Source organism: Thermobia domestica, chromosome 8 (genome assembly GCF_964235325.1).
Source record: "Thermobia domestica chromosome 8, izTheDome1.hap1.1, whole genome shotgun sequence".
Classification (NCBI taxonomy): Eukaryota; Metazoa; Arthropoda; class Insecta; order Zygentoma; family Lepismatidae; genus Thermobia; species Thermobia domestica.
The window spans coordinates 229,870,336-229,893,283 of record NC_137461.1 but is presented as its reverse complement, the minus strand read 5'-3'; the positions used below and the strand labels follow the sequence as shown (position 1 = coordinate 229,893,283).

General features: G+C 32.0%; 1 long non-coding RNA gene across 2 annotated transcripts in view; it reads right to left on the bottom strand.

Annotated features, from left to right (window-relative positions):
• Nucleotides 1-15,663: 15,663 nt before the first annotated feature.
• The window catches only part of LOC145693469 (uncharacterized), a 45,589-nt gene continuing 38,304 nt past the window's right edge, over nt 15,664-22,948 (bottom strand). For both annotated transcript variants that reach the window (XR_014132784.1, XR_014132785.1), the window contains exon 6: nt 15,664-22,541. This is a non-coding gene — a long non-coding RNA (uncharacterized LOC145693469). The remainder of the gene's footprint in view (nt 22,542-22,948) is intronic.

Here is a 22,948-nt window from a genome sequence, read left to right as displayed (position 1 = left end):
GCGGCAACTTTAAAAATTTTAATAGCGTTATTATTATTGAACTTTTTGTGAATTTAGTGCTTCACACTGTTCCAAAAAGGTTAAGTTCTTTCTTTATGTGTTGTAGTCGTAGTCCGCTCAGTCCAGTGGGCATTGTCCTGGACAAACGCAGTGTATGTAAGTTTTCCCGGAGTTCTATTTCCTTCCATTTTTTATTCCACTATTTCCTTCCTTCTCATCATCGATGTCTCCTTTAGCTTAGCAGGTACAACCATGAAACGTAAAGCTTAAAAACAATTTTTCTTAGGGATCTTGTGAGTTCAGTAGACCTAGTTTCTACATGAAATTTCATTAGAAACTTCTCGTTTAACATTTAGCTAGTTGTATGTACGTACGCAAGGGGTATGTTTTGGTAGTCCCAACACTTCTCTGCAATCCCAACAGTTTTGTAACTTTTGCATAATGTTAGGGGCGATTTTACAGATGTGAATACAATCTGTCGTCAGGCAGAATTTGACTTCTATATTATTATTATTATTATTATTATTATTATTATTATTATTATTATTATTATTATTATTATTATTATTATTATTATTATTATTATTATTATTATTATTATTATTACTTTGTATTACTGAATATTTGAGATCTCAATATTCCGTTTTACTCCAATGCAATTAAGCATACTGAAGTTGACAGGAAAACGAAAAGAAATTTTTTTTTACTCTAAGGATGAATTGCCCTATAGCAGATACTTTGAAAGTATTAGTGTCAGGAAGGAGAACGGGGGAAAGAAGGTCTCAGCTCCTGGACAATATCAATATGGAAACTTCGGATGCCTTAACAGAAACGCCTTAACTTCATCACGATATATAGTAACGCCGTTTCTTTGGGTAAAAGATTTTGGATTATGTATGCATTATATTGATATTTTAACAAAATATCCATACAAATATAAAAATTAATAGTTACCATTTACAAATTTTGGTTGAACGGATATATGGAACGTGTTGGAAATGGCGATCGAAAATATTATTATTAATTCTAGTAAAAGTGGAAGAAGTTAGAAACAATTCCACAATGAACCAATAATGTTCCAGACACATTTATGACTCATACTAGGCCCTAAGGATGATCCTTATGTATTCATGAATTGTTTACTTAACATATTACGTTCTCAAACAGTAAAAATCAAGGTTGTAGACATGTGACGTCATATTGTTAGTATTTTCCCTGTGAAGGAAGTCGTTTCAACTAATTTAAAATTGAATATATTTATGTTGTTACAAATCAGAAATATCAACATTATAACGATAAAAATTTCCTTAATTACCTCCACGGGAATCGAACTCAGGATCCCTAAATTACGAAATGAATGCTCAAGCTACTACCCTAAGACTATTCTGTTAAGTGAGAATCAGAAAAACACTCGTGTGTGTAGCAAGTTGCATACGTTTACGATTCCAATATTTTATTAAGGATGAAACACTCTGATTTCGGTCATTATAAAATACTCTAGTCCAGAGAATTCAAATTTAAATTTTAAGAAAAACACGCAAGAACATGAAGGAGAAAGTGGTCTTAAGAGTAATTCGAACCTTTAACTGAAACGCGGTGCCTCAGACCATTGTTTTTCTGATTCACCGAAAGTATTTCCGCAACTTGGCTGTTATACTCGGTCATACTCGTTCTACAGTTATTTCCAGTAACCTTGAACGACAGGGACACGAAAAAAGATACATCGAGGACATTTAAAATTTCAAAGGCTCTCCCACCTGGGTCCTGCCCACTGAGCTATCTGATGATTGGGGTATCGGGTTCGTTCACAAGGCAAATAACCTTAAGATGTACAACATGAACTTTAGCCCTTACGCCCCAAAAGAGAGGCTAAAAATGATTTCTCTTCTTTACCGTTAAAATTTGAAAAATTCAGATATTTTTCAATAAGAATGCCAAATTACACATTAATAGTTTGAAAACTTTCACAAATTATACACTCTTGACCGCACACCATCTTCATTCCACCTCTTCCCAATCATGCAGTCATTTCCTAGAGGCAAGTACTTCTGCGATGTTGCCATGCTGCTATCTGTGGTGCAGTAATGGATTTTATACCACTACACCTTACTTCACTTTCGAACCTATAACATAGCAACGGTTCCGAGTAACGAGCTGTACATTACAACATGATGTACACAGTTACACAGGATTACACATGCAAAATTTCATTGCTCTACGATATGCGGAAGCGGGTCAGGGCACAACTTTCTCACACACCTCTCGTTAGCCAGCAAATTTAAAATAAATCACACATGTGCATATTGCTCAGAAACTATTGATTTGCGAGCCCCTGTTCATATACATAAAATGCTCCAAAGTACTTGTAGAACATCCCCTTGCAAGGAATGCATCGAATTACTAGGCACCCTGTATAAGGACCATTTTTATAACCTAATATGAGTCATAAATGTATTTGAAAAGTTATTGTTTCATTGTGGAATTGTTTCTAACTTTTTCAACTATTACTGGAAATAATATTATTTTCGTTCACCATTTCCATCATGTTCCATATATCCGTTCAACCAAAATTTGTAAATAGAAATTATTCTCTTTTATTTTTGTATGTGTATTTTGTTAAAATATCAATATAATTCATACATATTATAAAGTTTTTTATCGAAAGAAAGGGCGTTACTATGTATCGTCATAAAGACAAATCCTACTTAGTTTATGTTAAAACACCCGAAGTTTCCATATTGGTATTGACAAGGAGCTGACACTTTCATTTTCTCCCTCTTTTCGGACACTAATCTTTCCAAATTATCTGTTATAGGGCAATTCATCCTTAGACAGAGTCTAAAAAATTTCTTTTCGTTTTCCAATCAACTTCAGTATGCTTATTTGTATTTGAGTAGAACATAATATTGAGGTCTCAAATAGTCAGTAATACAAAGTAATAATAATAATAATAATAATAATAATAATAATATAGAAGAAAAATTCCACATAATGACAAATTGTATTAAAATCTGTAAAATCGCCCCTAACATTATGAAAAGTTATAAAATATTGGGATTGGAGAGAAGTGTTCGGACCACCAGGACATACCCCTTGCGTACGTTCATATAACTAGCTAAATGTTAAACGAAGTTTCTAGTCAAATTTCATGTAGAAACTAGGTCTACTGAACTCACAAGACCCCTAAGAAAATTTGTTTTTAAGTAATGGTTATGCCGGCTAAGCTAAAGAAGACGTCGATGGTGAGAATGAAAGAAATATTGGAATAAGAAAAGTGGGAGGGAGCGGAACCTAAACACACACGACGCACAGTCGGGCGAAAACGCAAAAAGCTGGCCAAAAGTAAAAAAACGAAAGTATGTAATATAGGAATTTTTTAATGTAGTTGGCTAAAGTGGTGTTAGAAGGGCCCAAATCCATAAATAGAATAGGGTTTTTACTTTATTCCGACTACCTGAGCCACTCTTAAGTAGACCCTTCAGCAGGTCCAATGCGTACAGAATAATAGAAGAATTGTGACGCGTCCGTTTAAACGGTTGTAACTTTCGAACGCGTTCACAGTTTTTAAATCTGTAAAGTTTTTCTATATCGTACTGGTAAGTAGAATAAGTGTATGAAGTGAAAAATTAATAATAATGATGTAATAATTTATAATTTGAATCGTAAGTCATTCAAAATTTTCACATTGTTTATATATTTTATTAACTTAAAGCGTTGAAAACATTATGTGCACCCCCGTGCACCACGTTCATATTTTGTAGAGTGGCAGTCTGAATGTTAATTAATGCTGTCTACAAAAAAGTAGCTGCCAAAACGTGCCAATTACGAAGCGTGTTGATGTTAATTATTGTTCATTTAATGTTACAGTGACAAGCCGTTGCAGTTATCATAACCGAATCAAATACCAATAATTTGTGTCATTTAAGAAATAATACATTTCTAATAAATAAGAACGTAAGTAACAAATAATTGTTCATCAAAATATGTGAAAAAAGTGAATGTTGTTAAAGATACATTGTGAAAATTATGGAGTATGTTGACATTCTTTTTATTCCGCCATTTTGTTTTTTTCAACTTTAGTTGCAGAATCGTAATCAGCAACCTCAATAACCCCTTTATCGCCACGTTTGAGAACATTTCTACGACTTTTTCGACTTTTGCAAATTTTATTCCGCCATTTTGGATTCGCCATTTTGTTTTCTTTAACTTTAGTTGCAGAATCGTAATTAGCAACCTCAATAACCCCTTAACACTAAATTTCATTTAATTTGAATATAGTTATCATATTTTGGCCAGCTTTTTGCGTTTTCGCCCCACTGTGCGACGTTTGTCCAGCACAATGCTCACTGGGCGGGAGCTGTGTGGAACAGGATGAACCATTAAATTCACAAAACTTCAGTACTACTACTACTACTGCTACTACTACTACTACTACTACTACTACTACTACTACTACTACTACTAATAATAATAATAATAATAATAATAATAATAATAATAATAATAATAATAATAAGGGTGGTATTAAAATTTTTAAAGTTGCCGCAGCGTTAGACAAAACTTACAGAAAAGTCGAGATTTCCGGTGGGATCCGTACCTCCAAGACACACCTCTGCAACTATCCAAATTTTAAACGAAAGCGTTCCACTAGTTTCAAATAGAAAGTATTCTACTGTACGTATTAAGGAAAATAACTCTTTAAAAAAATAACTGAATACCGCTGAATAGTAAGGCATATAATAAAGTAAGTTTTTAGGATACGCAGAGGTAATTATAAAAGCTTTGCTACAAAAATACCTACACAGACCATATTTCGATCTGTTCCGAAGTACAAAGTAATAAAGATTCAGTCTACAGACTAATTGTTACTTAAAGAATGAACATAGACTCTTTCGAGAATAGAGACAAGACGAGAAATGTTTATGACACTTTTCGTCTCGTTTTGATTCTCATCTCCATAGCGAAACGATAATTTGAGTTAGCCTTGTCCCGTCTCGATCTGTAAAATGTTAGTTCTCGTCTCGATCTTGTTTGTTTCGTTCTAGAAAAGAGATTAGAAATTCCTCTTCTCGCTGGAAACATGAAACAAAACCGAAATATTCTTGCCAAATGACATATTTCTGTTTATAATGGTGTTACTTGAGCAATAATAAACTCCTAACTTTTAATCTTCTACGAAATAATAATAATAATAATAATTATTATTATTATTACTTTATTATTATTACTATTATTATTCCTAAAGATTTGATAGTTCAAGTATCGTAACATCCGAGTATTCAAATATCTGAAGACAATGAAACGTGTGTCATCGCCGATCAATAGCCACCAAAAATCCTAACGCAAAAAAATAAAAGTAACTCTCCGATGTGGATTCGATCCGAGAATCTCCAGTTTATTCGTCGAGCGCCTTGACCACTGAACAACGATTACTATGCAATAAATGATTCGTCTTTAGTGTGATTACGGTATGTTTCTTTGCCTCTATTTACAAAGTTGTACGTTAGTTTTCTTCGTTTCAAAACGTCTTTCGTATTTATAATGATTTAAGTCAATGATCTCCGGCGTAGTTTATATTTATAACTTGAATTGTTCTTAAACTTTCTGTTCATAAGTTTGTTTCTTCTCCACAGCAAATTACAGATATGACAGGCGTAATTCTCATACTCTGCATTAGTTTCAAAGCAATCTCCCTTACCTGATCAAAGACTTTTGTCCACCACTATACGTACTACTGCTCGGCAGCTCGACTTCTCACAGACACTTGTATCCACTGAGCATATCAGAGTTATTTCATTGTAAGTTGTAGCAGTTCATTTCCATTTTTGATAGCATCTTGATAAGTTTTATCCTACATTTTTCTAATTCAATGCCTTCCCTTCCCTTCACTTGTCCTCCCTGACTTCTCGTGTAATTCTCAATTAAGTAACTGCTTAGGTACATCCATTGTGTAGGTTTCGGTTTGCAGTTCAGTCTGTTTCCTCCACAACGTTGTGTATATACACCTGACCTTTTACAGGGTATCTAAATATTTTCTGAACACTGCATTCGAAAATTAAATCTTATTTTCTTTTCCATTGTTTCCGTTTATATCATAGTTTCCGTTAATATCAGAATGTAACCCATTTTCACTCCGTAATTCATAGAAGCGTGAAATATTATCGTTTAAGTTCTTTTTTGTTTATTTGTTTAATAAGGGGTCAGTTGCAGACAGTTTTCCTGTATGTGTGAAGTATAATTTCATTTTCGAGAAACATTTTACTAGATATTCTCAAAGCTAAGCTTTAAAAAGAATTGAATATTACACCAAAAATAAAGTAATACAAAAATTGAAATAAATATTTTTAATAGTTTTAGTTTTTATTATTAAATTGTCTCAATAAGATTGAAAAGAGATGCGGAGGTTTCATTAAACGCCTGCAGAAACATGGATTTAGAAGTAAATGTAGAGAAAATTAAATACATCGAAATAAACTGAACCATATAACTGAATTTATGGATATGTTAAAATATCAAGGATAAAGGAACCGATTTGCATCGGTTATCAAACCAGCAACACAACAGGACATCGGCCCAGACAATGGACAAGAAAATTTGAACCTCTCATCAGTTACATAATCTATAACATTTAGTTGGAGAATTTACATTACATAAGGTTATGTAACTCGATTTCACTTTTCTATAAATCATCAGTTTCTCAACTTCATTTTAAATTTTCCCTACTGTCAGCATAAAGTGACCAGAAAGGGCAACCTCTAGGGGGTACCAATCTATGTCACGCCGTCCTGGCGCCCACAGAATCGTCTCTTAAATGCACAGGTCACAAAGGTCAAGGGGCCTTTTAGGCTGTCTTTCATCAAGTAATCATTTTCCTTGTGACTTGTTAATCGTCTCTGGTCGATGGTCTGACGTTGTTGGTGACCGTCGCCTGCCATTGTGCTTGTTGTTCTGGATGAGAACCAGCTCAACCTCAAGCCAGCAGCGTAAAGATCGGAGGAACCCTGGTAGTTCTGCCGTTGCTCAATGAAAAGCAAGACCGTAAAGAAATGGAACTGAGCAAGGAGCCCATAGTCCAGGAGGAAGCGGCCCTGATTTCCTGAAATCGAGAATTGGCTTTGAAACGCCTCACCTTGACGTCTGCGTCGTAGAGACACGATTCGTGTCCTCGTCGTACTGGAGCAGATGGTACCATGCTGTAACAGACAACTAACAAGCACTCCTTGTTTGATATCAATAAAACGGAGAAGTTACTCAATACTTCCAATTTTAGAGTAGTTACTCACATTGGTATCAACAAAAGGAAAACTGAGCACTATTTCTATCAGTTGATCTCGGAGAAGCCCCGCCCCTTTGGAGTAAACACACCTCTATTCTCTAGCTGAGTTAACTACTACGCGTTTGATATCAATAAAACTTAGACTGCTTTGTGGTGCGAGTAACCTCCAAATTTGTGAAGTAGTATCAGTAGGTGACTCCGTGCTAAAATGACAGAGTACCTTATTGTTTTGCAGCATATAGAAACTTGTAATCTGTGTAGAAATGTTACAAATGGTGATTGCAAATAACTGTAGATTCAAGAAAGAAAATGTGGTTAGCACAACATTCTTTAGGAGAATCAACCGAAACCGGGATTCCAGGTCGCAGTGTCAGAAGATTCTGGTATGGGTCAAAGTACTGTGTCAAGGACTTACAAGTGTAATGGATGCGATTATTGCGAAATCTGAAAACTGGATAAAGTTTCCGGCAAGTGTGCGTGATAAGTAGGCTACAAAGACAGGGTGGCAAGAACGATATACATTTCCGGATGGTATCTGAGCATTTGACTGTACACACGTGGCAATGAAGAAACCTAGTATTTTTGGAGACGAATACTTTTAGTAGGAAGAGATACAGTATTAATGTGCAAGCAAATTGTAATAAAAAGAAGAGATTACAAGTGTAGATACAACATTATCGGGATCAGTCCATGATTTCCGCATATGGGAAAATTCTGATGTGTGTAGGGTAATGACAGAAAATCGTTCAAATGCATTACTTTTGGTAGATGCCGAATATGTTATTGCTCCATGTTAATGAACCATGTGGCTTTTTTATGAATTTATGAATACATATCAAACGCTTCGGCCTCAGAGTCGTAAAACTTATCTTTTAATCTTAATATTGCTGGATTCGAATCAGCATCCATTAGCTCCAATATTGTCTGTTCCCATAATTTCAGTATTACTTTCTTGTTTCCATTTTTTTTTCAAATCAGTTTCTTGTTTTATTTTTCCTCGAATATTAAATATTTTCTTTTGGATTTGTCTCAGTCATTTGTGTATTTGATATTTCGTTGTATTTCAATGTAATTGCTTTCAAAGCTTTGGCTTTCCTTCGTTTACTTTATGGTAACTGTGACTTTGAAAGTACCACTGGAAACTCTTTTATAATATCTACAAATGCACTTTGATTGAAACTGTCGTTGCTACTTGACATTTAGGATACTGCGCAATAGATTACCTACAACGAAATAACCGCGCGACGGATGGAAGAAATGAGTAATCACTCCTTTTATCGATACGACTCACTGATACGTGCAGAGGAAGCGCAAGTAAACGTCCATAAATCTGGAGCAGTCTCGACCTGAGTAGTGGCTTGTTTTATTGATACGAAATTGAGGGAGGAGATTACTCCAGGTGTAGTTACTCCGATTCTCGAGCAGGTCTTCTCAAGAGTAGTTACTCATTTTTATTGACATGACCCCTTGTAGTCCTTTCCACTCACATAATCGCACGTTTGTCTAGTCACTTACCTTCTGCACATTCTTTAAATTTTAATTGCGGAATATCATTTCCATGCGCATTATTAACTAACGCCTTGTCTACTTATTCCACATGTGCAACTTTTAGAATTTTGTGCTTTATCTAGTCTACTAGCTACGTCTTAATTAAGAAAGACAACTAATTATCTACATCCTGCTAACCGGTTTCAAAATCTCCGTTTTGAGTATACCTAATGCTGGTCTCTCAACTTTAGACTAGTCCTGAAAATAGCTAAATGATGTAGAGATTCTGTCAGTACACGTTGTAAAGTATTCCGTTCTGACCTCTCTAGCAGCAATTTCCTTTCCTCTCTTTAGTTTTAGCTAAATGTGTTCCCCGTAAATTAGCGCTGTAAGTTAACTAATCATAAAATGTTAATTTTTGGGCTTCCCAAATAGTGTTGTAAATAGAAAAAAAACGGTTCGTATTTTTTCAGAAATGTTCGTTTTTTTTAGAAAAAAACATTGCCTCTCGTTTTTTTCTAAATTTCGTTTTTTTTCAAATAGTCATTTGTAATGCATCTTACGTCTATTTAAGTATGAAATATTTTTATGTTGGTGTAATCACCGTAAAATGCAACATAAATTAAACGCTAGATACTGATACGCTACAAATATTTTACAATTTACATGAATACCATACCTATTAACAATTCGGGTTTCAGCAGTTTTCATCAATATCAACTAAGAAATAAAAGTAGAAATGATTTTTTTTTTTTTTTGTGAAAGCAGGCCTTTAATAAGTACGAAAATAATGTCACAAACAGTATAAATTTTCAATAACTTGTCTAAAGGTAAAAACTAATACTAATTTGCCTAATATTATTTTTCTAAATGTCATATATAAATAATTTGTCGACTAGATATATATGATATGCACAGCCGGCTCTACCATATATGCAGTGGCGTATTTACGATTTTGTTTCGGAAGGGGTTTTGCTAACTTTCAGGGGGGGGCTTTCCTGAAAATGTGAAAATTCTGCAAGATATTTCATATACTTTACTACAGTATGTAAGATTTCGGGGGGGCTTAAGCCCGGAAGCCCCCTTAAATACGCCACTGCATATATGCAACACGTGCATTTGCGTGGAACGGCAAGCTTGGATGGTCCGGCAAAATTTGTCACAAGTATTTTATTTAAATTAAATATTTCTTGTTGGAAACATACTTCATTATGATGGTAGTTACATTTACTAAGCTGACCTTCTATTTGAATACTACATTCATAAATTATGTTTAGGTTGCATTAGTTTAAGGCCACATGGACAATGCTAAAGCAAATGGTCGAATAAATCCGAGCACAAATTGCTTGATTGTTGTCAAATGCAAGAATTCAATTCTCGAATAGTAGTGAATATCTGTTCCATTTAGTAACTTATCACAGTTTTGATATGAAACTAATCTTGTCTTTGTCAGAAACGAGTTCCTTATCATTGAAGATAGAAACAAGTTTTTTTAAAAAAAAATGTTAGAAGATGTAGAAGAAAAAATCAAGAAATAAAGATAAGAGAGCTAGTTGCACTGGAATTGCAAACTGATACATTGAGATTGAAGCTCGATAGTGAATTCTATAATAAGGATTACCATCTTTCCTCTGCAGGTGTGTTTGCTTTATCTTTCACTAACATAATAGATTAATATTTAAAGGAAAAACAGACATAACGGAATTGCATTTTTACTAAGTATTTAAGCCTTTCTGAGTGCGACTGCACTTACCCTCGCCTTTGTTGTTCATGCTGGAGTAGCATACTTAAAATCATGACTTTTAAGATTTGTTCTTTCTGGAGAAAGGGGGAGGCGGCAAATTATGCCATTGCACGAGGCGACAAATTGACTAGGACCGGCCCTGATGATATGTATATAAAATACATGAATATAGGATGACTTAATTTGTAGTAATGCAGGGTGTTTCAAAATTAATATTAGGGTTTTGAAATTTTGTAGTATTTATTACAATTAACTTACAATTATAAATATTATATCAAATGAAAGAGCAACTCAAACAGTTTTGTACGCACGCATGTACATGCATTATTTCGTCTGTCTGCCGTTAGAAAGAGCAAGTAGCAAAAATGGAGACTAAGAGAGCAGAAAACTTTTTGTGTTTTAAAGACTGAATCTGTACAGTGCAACCGTCTGTGTGAAGAATATTAAGGAGACGCTTGCAACTACGTCTTTATCGTTTGCAATTGCTACAGGTCTAAAGAATACAGACTACGGTTTACGTGCCAATTTCGCAAGTGAAATATTTCTGCATAACAATGAAGATTTTCTGGATCGTGTCGTCTTCAGTGATAAATCGACATTTCACCTAAGAGCTAATGTGAACACTCATAGTGTTTGCATCTGGCCGTCAGCAAATCCTCAGGAGATGGTACAGTTGAAACGAAACTCCCCTAAATTGAATGTGTTTTGTGCCGTATGGCGGAAAGTTTATGGGTCTTTTTCGCCTCTCGACTAGATGTGTGCCGTGTGACAAATGAATCTCACATTGAACACTTGTAGCAAAGATTGTTTGAGGTGCTCTTTTACTTGATGCATTGCTTATAATTGTACGTAAAAATGTAATAAGTACTACGAAGAGTTAAAACCCCAAAATTTATTTTGAAACACCCTGCATTTCTCACCAACAGTGTTGGAACTAAGATGTAAAAATGAGAGAAAATTTTCCTTATAAAGTTATTGTTTACAACGATAGTATTATTAGTCGAGACTATAACTACAACAACAACACGAGTTAGTAGTCAAAAAAATGTAATCAAATGTATACTCTGTGGCCCAGGTGGCCAAAGTGGCACACACAGGTGTGTCACTTGTTTAATCCGCTCCTGTGTGGACACTAATTAAGATATCGGGAATTTATTCTTGCAAAACATGGTTGGACTATAGTTTATCATATTAATTTCTTTTTCTTCTGGTGTCGAATTTCCTCTTCAAATTTCACCCCAGTGAAAAATTCGAGAATTTTCTAATTTCGAATTTCCTTTACTTTTTTCCTTGTAGCTTCCTTCGTTGTAGAAAAACACCCATAAGACTTGCCAGGTAGATACCTCGGATGGATACCTAACTGTTGACATCAATTGGACGGGCCTGCGCGCAGTGTTGCCAATTAGGGAAATTAAAATTCTCCTATATTTGGGCAAAAAATTAGAAATTTTTGTTTATAAATCCGCACCTATACGACCGAGTGCAAGTCAACTTACGCCAATCGAACATTTGTCCTTACTTAACAAACGAAAGTACAGATCGTTACAATGGGGTAATTAGGGGGCGCACGAAAAATTCGTATTTAGGTTCTAATCCTTGATTTTTCTAGTTTTTCCTTACTTTTCTGTTTACCGTAATATATTTTTGGTAATTAGAAGCTTTGTTCCTTTAATATCGCCATAATACTTGTAGGATATATTAGTGGTGTACCAAAGTTTAATTTAAGATAGTTTGCGTCTGTCTGGTAGCAGTGTTACAAGCTACAGAAAATTTTAATTCCAGATTTTAGGGGGAAATTTTGGAAAAATTATGTTTTGTCTATATTATTTCCCACTTGTTGGCTATATCGGAACAAATGTACCAGTATCTGGAAGTCTCGTCTTTGCTCTACACAACGCACTATAGAAAGTTTTAATAGGATAATTAGGGGAAGTACAGTTGAGGTTTACAGTGGACCTTGTTCTCAAATTGGAAAGATAACTGTGATTTTTTTAAAGGTAGAATGAGATATTTTTAATTAACATGCTTACTTTATTAGATATCGTCACAATACTTGTAGGATATATTAGATGGATACCAAAGCTTATTTTAAGATAGTTTGTGTGTGTCTGATAGTAGTGTTGCCAGCTACAGAAAATTTTAATTCCAGATTTTAGGGGCAAAGTTTGGGGAAAAAATCCCTTTTTTATTTCTATTATTTCCTTCTTGTTGGCTACCTTCGAACAAATGTACAGTGTCTAACAGCCTCATCCTTAGTCTACACAGTGCACCATAAAAAGTTTCACTAGAATAATTAGGGGAAGTACAGTTGAGGTTTATAATAAACCATGTTCTGGAAATGGTAAGAAAATGGTGAATTTCTGGATAGAATGAGATTTTTTTTTTTAATTTCATACTTATTTTGTTATATATCGCCATGATACTTATAGGATATATTCTTGGAGTACTACGGTTTATTTTCAGATAGTTTTCGTCTGTCTGATGGCAGCGTTTCAAGCCAAAACAATTAATTCCCGCTATTAGGTTAAAAATTCGGAAAATTTCCCTTTTCTCCTCTATTATTACCCTCTTACTGGCTACATTGAAACAAACGTACCACTACCTGAAAGCTTCCTCTTTGCCCTACAGAACGCACCATAAAAAGTTTCAATAGAATAATTAGAGAAGCTGTACCCCGGAATATTTGATTTTTGCTTCTGAGGCGTAAAAAGTGTCAAAATTTCATGTGTATGACAGAATTTTTTCTTTCCCTCTTTGAATGGAAGCCAGCGACTTCAGGATTTCACTGTACCTTGTCAACACACCAAAGATTCGTTTGAGTGACTTGAACCCATATAGCAGCAGTGGTGCTAGATACAAAACATTTTGAAATTCGGTTAGGGAATTTTTTGTAAATTTTCATTCCTACATTTCTCTCAATCATTTCCCACCTGTTGACAACACTGTAATGCAACGTACACCAAAAAATAGCCACATCCATTTTCTAAAAAACAAGGCCTTAACCATATCAATCGAATGAATAGTTTTTGAGCAATAAGTCACTAACTGGAAATGTAGGAAAACGCCAAAAATGACCTGGGGCCGAAAGGAATAATCACACAATTTTGCTCGTATAGGTACAAAGAAACAAGCGATTTGTAAATTATGAGGGCTTCGACTCAAGTTCTGTTGATTATTTCAATAATCTGCAACATAAATCAATAAATAATAGTTGCCAGAAAAAAAACAGACATTTGAAAAAAAACATGAAAAAGAACGATGTTTTTTATTGAAAAAAAACTTCACAGAAAAAAAAACCGTTTTTTTTACAACACTATTCCCAAATTCTTTCATCGTATTATCTCAAATTTATGTAAGATTGTATTTAGATTGTACGGTATTTTGTGCTACCTGTTGGATTTCCAGTCTGTATATACTGTTTGTTCTCTTGATTTGTAAACACTGGAGTCTGTCTACGGCATTTTCCTTGCTTTAGTCGAGGAACACTATTTCTACGGAATCCAGTTAAGTTTTCAGAAAATACAGTATTTCAAAATTGGTTCATTAACTTATTAAGTTTTCCTCAGTCTCCTTCATTTACTTTCGTGTATTAGTATTGGAATTTGGTATCAATGTTTTGATAATGTGATGCAACGCAGTACAGTTACAGCTTTTGCTTTTCGTGGTATTTCCGTATATTTCTATGTTTCGAGCCGAAGATGAGGTAGCACTTTGGTTATGTTTTTGGTGGTACGATGAAAGTGTATCGTACGTATGGGACTCATTGCTGTTGACCAGAGTTTTTGCGGTTAAGTCTTAGGTCACGGGTCATTTCGAAGTTTCTTTTTTATTTTAGTTGGAGATTTTTTTCTCTTTTAGGCAGCCACAGAATATCACTGGCAGTTTCTATTGCTTAAGCTAAGGACTACATCATTAGAGAACCCGCTTTGGTAACAAATTTCCACACATCTTTTTTCCTCCTCTTGATCCTTCTCCCTCACAAAACCATATGTTTGTCTAGTCAACTATCTTCTTCACACTGTCTAAACTTGATTATTAAGTAAGATTTGCATGTTCATTATAAACTTACACTCTATATATCTATTCCACACGCACATACTTCTAAATTTTGTGCTGTGGATACGTCTTCATTGAGGATGAGAATTGGTTCCTTATTTTCCTGCTAATCGGTCTCAAAACCTCTGTTTTGAGTATAGCTAAATACCTGTCTATCAGCTTTAGCCTAGTCCTAGAAATAGCTAAACAAGTAATAATTTCGACAAACTGGATATTTTCAAAATTTAATGTCGACTGAAATCAGCAAATTCATATTATTATTCAGTCCAAACTCCCTTGTATTCCCGAATCCTGTCAAAGAATTTGAAGTTTATAATATATAAAATGAAAATCATGCCTGTTGTGTTGTATGGTTGCGAAACATGGTTCCTTACTTTGAAGGAACAATGCAGACTGAATGTGTTTGAAAATGAAATCCTGAGGCGAATATCCAGACCCAAGAGGAACGGAAGTGGGGGAATAATGGAAACTTCATAACGATAAACTGCATAATTTACGCGTATACAGTTTACCTAATACTCTTATATTTAATAATATAGGAAGCGCAAGTGGGTAGGGCATGTAGCCAGAATGGAAGAAAATAGGAAGGCTTTCAAAACTTTAACTGAAAAACCGATCATAAATAAACCATTAGGAAGACATAACAACAGAGGGAAGGACAATATTAAAATGAGTCGTCAGAAATAGGAATACAAAGTAGAAACTGGACCCAGTTTGTTAAGAACAAAAGTCAATGTAGAGTTTCTGTGAATGCGAAATTGAGCCTTCGAGTTCCAGAGGGTTAGTTATATAAAATGGTTGAGGTAAAAGTATTTACACAAGGAAGACGTTAATTTTCAAAAAATGAAGTTTGAACTTTTTGAGTGATGTTACTATCGAAATCTCAAGCGTATCTCTCCATGAATACATTTGGAAATAAGAACAAGTTAATCAAAGACTTCCATTGTCCTGCTCATAGTCCAACTGGTAGACCACCCATCTAACAACCTAGAGATCGAGATTCTAATTCCTAGTATCCTCAGATCTTAGCTTTCTGTTGTTCCGCTAAATAGTTACTAAAAGAAATTATATTCTAAAGATAAAAAGACAGTACAATTCATATATTTAAAGAATATATTTCAAATTAGATGATACAAAACTATACGTTTAAACCAGATATCTTTATTCAAACTTTCATTTATAATTCCACATATGTTACGTGTTTGTAAATTTAATATATATAATTTTTACATTCACATAATAATTATTTCGTTCAACCACAAACGAAATAGAGAAATTTCTCATATTCCCTTCCCGTGAAACAAAACTAATTTCGTAACAATATAAAATAGATAGAAATATATTTGCCTATATCGGAAATTAAATAGTAAGGCAACTATTTTACTAGTACTATGCATCAAGAAATTTTCTTACATCACATACATTCCAAGATAGTTTACTTTGTAACGTACCACACACGAGTAAGCGGCTTATTTGAGTTTTTTATTACTGAGTGATAATAACAGTGCACAAATGTCATAATATAGTGTAATTTATACTCTAATTTTCTTCCGATTGTATAAAAAAACGCAATGACTTAGTTACATACGCAACAAGTAACAACGAATATTTTACCTTTCTGTGTAATTCAAGAATGTAGGTATGTATGTCAGTTTGTCATTTGAAACACACAGATCAGCATAAATATACATGTTTAAATGTACTATATAACACATTTTAATTTCCCTTTAGTATTTAACGTAAAATTTTATTACATTATTATTTTAGAGTAAATAAAGTATTTAGTAATGATATCAGAGTATAAATGTCATCATACCATGTTTTTTCTCCCGTGCTTTAAAATTAATATAATAACTTAGATAACCAGGAGTAATAAGGAATATTTTGTCTTTCCGTATACATCAAAATCGGGTTAAATCTTTGTGCCAGTTCTTCACTCGTACATAAATAAACAGTAACATATGTTTCATTTTGCTTATACAGCAAATATTCTAGTTATTTTACAGTTTTCATCACATTGAATTACAATATTAAAATAAAAATGTAACTATTGAGTAACAGCGTCACTTCAGATACATCATCTTTCATTATCATACTTTTTTCATGTATTAAAACAATAGAATGATTTACTTACATAAGTAACAGTAATAACGAATATTTTGCCTTTCTGTGTAAATGAAGGAAAAAAGAATATATCTGTGTCAGTTTGTCATTGCAAACACACAGATTAGCACAAATACGCATCTTAATGTCCTTACATAACACACACTAATTTCACTTTAATGTGTAACGTAATATTTTCCATTAAATTGTCATTTTAAGGTAATCATGTTGTAATTGAACAAAAAATCATTTTCATCCTTTTCTCGTGCTTTAGAATAGTTAAATTACACAAGTAACAGTAATAATTTTGCGTTTATCAGTGAATATATTTGTGTCAATTTATTATTTGAACACACTAATCAGCATAAATACGCATTTCACTCTGTTTACATATCAGATAGCTAACGGTACTTAAGAGTTCTTATATTAAAAATATCATTTTCCAGTAAAGATATTATTACTGAGTATTAATATCGTTTCTGAGTTTAAATACATAATATTATTATTATGTTTCTCTTACCACCTTTTAAAACAATTCAATGATTTACTCACATAAGCAACAACAATAACGAATATTTTACCTTTCTGTGTAAATCAAAAATGAAAGAATATATTTGCATCAGTTTGTCATCTGAAACACACAGATCAGTAAAAATATATGTTTCTATGTGCTTATGTAATACATTTCAATTTCTCCTTAGCGTTCACATTCAATAAAATTATCATTTTAGAGTAAACATATCATTACTGAGTAATAATAAATTTCTGAGTATGAATGTCGTCACAAGTTTCCATTTCTCTTGCTTTAACGTGACGTATAACCATAAAAAACAAGAAATAAGAAATATCATTACTTAGAAATAATATTATTTAGAATATTAACATCGAATAATTTTCTTTCCTAATTATTTATATCGATGGAGTGATTTACTTACATAAACAATAACTACAACGAATATTTTGCCTTTTTGTGTAAATCAGAAAGAGGTATTTGCGTCAGTTTGTTATTTGAAACACACAAACCAGCAAAAATATGTGTTAAGCACTGCTTATATAACACACTTGCTATCATTATTCGCATCATATATGGTTAAATGTGTCATTTTTATAGAATAATATCATAACTAAGTAAAATATCTAAAGATAAATGCTTTGTGATAACAACGGTATGTGTCTTTCCTCTTTGTTTTTCACTATTCGTTTCAATGTAAAAATATCATTACTGGATACTAATATCCTTTCAAAATATAAATATCATTACAATCTAAATTTTATGTGCATTAAAACTAAAACAATATATTTCTTTCAGTTTTTTATCTGCATCAGTACGTGTTACATGTGTATAAATAAGGTGTACTTTAATTTTCATTACTTTGTTAACATGTTGTATCGATAGGAAGCTATAATAAAGAATAGAATATCATTACTTAGAAATAATATTATTTAGATTATTAATATCAAATATTTTTCTTTCCTAATTATTTAGACCAATGGAGTGATTTACTTATATAAACAATAACTATAACAAATATTTTGCCTCTCTGTATAAATCAAGGAAAGGTATTTGCGTCATTTGAGTTTTATTTGAAACACACAGATCAGCAAAAATATGGGTTAAGCACTGCTTACATAACACACATGCTATAATTATTCGCATCATATGCCTTTAAAAACGTCATTTTTGTACAATAATATCATAACTAAGTAAAATTTCTAGAGATAAATGTTTTGTGATAACCACGGGATGTTTTCTTTTCTCTTTGTTCTTCACCATTCGTTTCTATCATTACTGGATACTAATATCATTTCAAAGTATAAATATCATTATATTCTAAATTTTTTTGCATTAAAACTATAACAATATATTTATGTCAATTTATCATTTGAACATTTGAAATACAACGATCAGCATCAGTACGTGTTACACAAGTATAAATAAAATTTATTTTAATTTTCTTTACTTTCTTTACATGCTGTATCGAGAGGAACCTGTAATTGTCGAGTAGAAATAGCATTACTTAGAAATAATATTATTTAGAATATTATTATCAAATACTTTTTCTTTCCTAATTATTTAGGCCAACGGATTGATTTACTTATACAAACAACAACTATAACGAATATTTTGCCTGTCTGTGTAAATCAAGAAGAAAGGTATTTGCTTCATTTGAGTTTTATTTGAGTTTTATTTGAAACACACAGATCAGCAAAAATATGGGTTAAGTGCTGCTTATATAACACACATGTTATAAATATGCGCATCATATGCGGTTAAATGTGTTATTTTTGTGCAATAATATCATAACTAAGTAGAATTTCTAGAGAAAAATGTTATGCAATAACTACGGTATGTTCATTTCTTCTTTGCTTTTCACTTTTTGTTTAAGTGTGGAAGTATCATTACTTGATTCTAATATCCTTTCAAAGTGTAAATATCATTACATTCTACATTCCTTGTTTATTAAAACTATAACAATATATTTATGTCAGTTTATCATTTAAAATACAACAATCAGCACATACATTTAATAATTTTACACGTGAATAAATGGGTATTTTAATTTTTTTACTCTGTTAACACGTGGTATCGAGAGGAACCTGTAATTGTCGAGTAGAAATATCATTACTTAAAATATTATTATTTAGATTATTAATATCAAATATTTTTCTTTCCTAATTATTTAGACCAATGGAGTGATTTACTTATATAAACAATAACTATAACAAATATTTTGCCTCTCTGTATAAATCAAGGAAAGGTATTTGCGTCATTTGAGTTTTATTTGAAACACACAGATCAGCAAAAATATGGGTTAAGCACTGCTTACATAACACACATGCTATAATTATTCGCATCATATGCCTTTAAAAATGTCATTTTTGTACAATAATATCATAACTAAGTAAAATTTCTAGAGATAAATGTTTTGTGATAGCCACGGGATGTTTTCTTTTCTCTTTGTTCTTCACCATTCGTTTCTATCATTACTGGATACTAATATCATTTCAAAGTATAAATATCATTATATTCTAAATTTTTTTGCATTAAAACTATAACAATATATTTATGTCAATTTATCATTTGAACATTTGAAATACAACGATCAGCATCAGTACGTGTTACACAAGTATAAATAAAATTTATTTTAATTTTCTTTACTTTCTTTACATGCTGTATCGAGAGGAACCTGTAATTGTCGAGTAGAAATAGCATTACTTAGAAATAATATTATTTAGAATATTATTATCAAATACTTTTTCTTTCCTAATTATTTAGGCCAACGAATTGATTTACTTATACAAACAACAACTATAACGAATATTTTGCCTGTCTGTGTAAATCAAGAAGAAAGGTATTTGCTTCATTTGAGTTTTATTTGAGTTTTATTTGAAACACACAGATCAGCAAAAATATGGGTTAAGTGCTGCTTATATAACACACATGTTATAAATATGCGCATCATATGCGGTTAAATGTGTTATTTTTGTGCAATAATATCATAACTAAGTAGAATTTCTAGAGAAAAATGTTATGCAATAACTACGGTATGTTCATTTCTTCTTTGCTTTTCACTTTTTGTTTAAGTGTGGAAGTATCATTACTTGATTCTAATATCCTTTCAAAGTGTAAATATCATTACATTCTACATTCCTTGTTTATTAAAACTATAACAATATATTTATGTCAGTTTATCATTTAAAATACAACAATCAGCACATACATTTAATAATTTTACACGTGAATAAATGGGTATTTTAATTTTTTTACTCTGTTAACACGTGGTATCGAGAGGAACCTGTAATTGTCGAGTAGAAATATCATTACTTAAAAATATTATTATTTAGATTATTAATATCAAATATTTTTCTTTCCTAATTATTTAGACCAATGGAGTGATTTACTTATATAAACAATAACTATAACAAATATTTTGCCTCTCTGTATAAATCAAGGAAAGGTATTTGCGTCATTTGAGTTTTATTTGAAACACACAGATCAGCAAAAATATGGGTTAAGCACTGCTTACATAACACACATGCTATAATTATTCGCATCATATGCCTTTAAAAATATCATTTTTGTACAATAATATCATAACTAAGTAAAATTTCTAGAGATAAATGTTTTGTGATAACCACGGGATGTTTTCTTTCCTCTTTGTTCTTCACCATTCGTTTCTATCATTACTGGATACTAATATCATTTCAAAGTATAAATATCATTATATTCTAAATTTTTTTTGCATTAAAACTATAACAATATATTTATGTCAATTTATCATTTGAAAATTTGAAATGCAACGATCAGCATCAGTACGTGTTACACAAGTATAAATAAAATTTATTTTAATTTTCTTTACTTTCTTTACATGCTGTATCGAGAGGAACCTGTAATTGTCGAGTAGAAATAGCATTACTTAGAAATAATATTATTTAGAATATTATTATCAAATAATTTTTCTTTCCTAATTATTTAGGCCAATGGAGTGATTTACTTATACAAACAACAACTATAACGAATATTTTGCCTCTCTGTGTAAATCAAGAAGAAAGGTATTTGCGTCATTTGAGTTTTATTTGAAACACACAGATCAGCAAAAATATGGGTTAAGTGCTGCTTATATAACACACATGTTATAAATATTCGCATCATATGCGGTTAAATGTGTTATTTTTGTGCAATAATATCATAACTAAGTAGAATTTCTAGAGAAAATGTTATGTAATAACTACGGTATGTTCCTTCCTTCTTTGCTTTCCACTTTTCGCTTAAGTGTGAAAGTATCATTACTTGATTCTAATATCCTTTCTAAGTGTAAATATCATTACATTCTACATTTCTTATTAAAACTATAACAATATATTTATATCAGTTTATCATTTAAAATACAACAATCAGCACATACATTTAATAATTTTACACGTGTATAAATAATGTGTATTTTATTTTTTTTTTACTTTGTTAACACGTGGTATCGAGAGGAGCCTGTAATTGTCGAGTAGAAATAGCATTATTTAGAAATAATATTATTTAGAATATTATTATCAAATAATTTTTCTTTCCTAATTATTTAGGCCAATGGAGTGATTTACTTATATAAACAACATCTATAACGAATATTTTGCCTCTCTGTATAAATCAAGAAGAAAGGTATTTGCGTCATTTGAGTTTTATTTGAAACACACAGATCAGCAAAAATATGGGTTAAGTGCTGCTTATATAACACACATGTTATAAATATTCGCATCATATGCGGTTAAATGTGTTATTTTTGTGCAATAATATCATAACTAAGTAGAATTTCTAGATATAAATGAGAAGCAATAACTACGGTATGTTTCTTTCCTCTTTGTGATAATACAATGAGCTGTTAACATTAGGGATCATTACAATGAATATTTCTCTGTGTATCAATAATAAAAATTACATAAGCATTTTGTTAAAATGAACAAATGAGAAAATTAGTGTTTCACTGGGAATGCTTTTCTATATTTCTTTCTATTTAGTATATATTTTTATATTTCGTGGTATTGTATTGAGTTGTACTTTAAGTTGAAGGTATTCTCAGTTGATTTTCATTAATATTTTCTATACTGTACATTAGCAAAGTAAAAATGTCTCTTTTCTGTATATAATAATTTAGCTATTATTATATTTTATTTTAGTGTTATTTTTCTGCTAGTTTGGTTTCATTGACTTGGTTTTATGTCGTTTCAATAGTCTTCTCTTCCTATTTAACTAGTTTTACATAGTTGGTTGGTTTTCTTCAGTCTTCTGTGTTGCGGTGTGCCCGGTGCCTGGCCGAAACCAGGCACCGGGTTTACCGCTGGCTCCGTGTAAAACGAAGCCATTGCAACCACACAAGATGGAGCCTGCGAAAATAAGAAATTTGTGCAGTGTATTCAGTAGAATTTAATAAAAAGAACTAAGAATAGCTTAAAACTACCAAACAACAATTGATTTTTTTTTTCAAAGTTAACGTCCCATAGCTATGCCCTTTAGGCTAAAGAAGACGTTTGATTAATACAAGAGAAACATGTGCTAAACACTAGATCAATCCTGAGGGATAATAATTGAAAGTAGATTAAATAATACGATGATGACTCCTTATTTAACTAATAATTATATTTGTTTTAACATTTTATTATCATGAAATCTAATAAAATAACCTTTAGTCGAGCAGATTTGGGGTAAAACCGTAACATGTGGTATAAAGTTTTGTATTTATTTATTATTATGAAATGGAATATATCTTTCAGATTGCGAGTGATACCACTTT